The sequence below is a fragment of the Lucilia cuprina genome, chromosome 5 (genome assembly GCF_022045245.1).
Source record: "Lucilia cuprina isolate Lc7/37 chromosome 5, ASM2204524v1, whole genome shotgun sequence".
NCBI lineage: Eukaryota > Metazoa > Arthropoda > Insecta > Diptera > Calliphoridae > Lucilia > Lucilia cuprina.
The window spans coordinates 16,362,302-16,363,680 of NC_060953.1; positions in this window are offsets into that span (position 1 = coordinate 16,362,302).

The following is a 1,379-nucleotide window of genomic DNA, read 5'->3' on the forward strand; positions in this document are numbered from 1 at the left end:
CTGAACTAGAACTGAACTAGAACTGAACTAGAACTGAACTAGAACTGAACTAGAACTGAACTAGAACTGAACTAGAACTGAACTAGAACTGAACCAGAACTGAATTAGTACTGAACTAAAACTAAACTAGAACTGAATTAGAACTAAACTAGAACTTAACAGGAACTAAAGTAGAACTGAACTAGGACTAAACAAGGACTGAAATAGAACTGAACTTGAACTGACCTAGAACTGTTGAGTAATGTCTATATCTATTATAGACGAAAATTTAGTCTTCAAGATCAATATGCAACTAAATATCTAAGCATTTTTACTAGTGTCCCTCAAACATCGTTACTGGTGTAAGGTTTAATGGAAATGTAAATAACCTAATGTAGGGCATTTAACACCTTTTTAATTCAACTTACACTCCATAGACTCGCGCCAAAGAAAACATCAATACGCCACTTACAACTCATAATAATCACCATATTTCAATGCATTTTCTTCCATATATCTTCCATATTTTCTACTTTTAAAAATGCATACAAAATTTTGTTAACATAATTCGTTTTCTTATTTTTTCTCTCCATTTCCAAACATTTTGTATATTTATTTTTCCTCAGAAATCTTTTAGATTCTTATTAAGTGCTTCTGGTTTCGGATTGTTGCCATTTCTAGGAAAATTCATTACCTCACATTACTTTTCAATATTTATTTAGTTCATTTCTTAAATTGAAAATTCCTAAAAGTTAGATAATAGAAAGCAGGAAGGTGTTTGCTGAAAACTCTTGTACCAAATAATTGCTTTAGTATTTGTTTGTTAGATTCTTTTGTTTGTGTGTTTTTTCTTCAAATGAATTTAACTATTTGTGTAATTTTAAGATTATGACATCTTTATTAATCCTCAAATTCTTGTTAATATTAAGAGAAATACAAAATTTTTGTTACAACATTGTTGTTGTTATCTTTTCCTTTGTATTTGATTTATTATTTATTTTCTTATTTTTGTTTCTTTATTTTTTACAGAAATGGGTTTGCGTTATTGTGAATCACCTTCGGTGGGTACTTGCTGTACACATAGCATGGAAACAAAAATGGCCATGCAGTCACGTCTGCAATTGGAGAAACATTCCAAAGAGCAAATTTTGAAAATGTCAACTATGCTGAGTGGTAAAGCACAAAAATTTAATGGTAAGTTTTCATAATGTTTGGATTTTGGATGAACTAGAGCAAAACTAGAACTTAACTAGAGCTGAACTAGAACTGAACTAGATCTAAACCAGAAATGGATTAGAAATGAACTAGAACTGAACTAGAACTGAACTAGAACTGAACTAGAACTGAACTAGAACTGAACTAGAACTGAACTAGAACTGAACTAGAACTGAACTAGAACT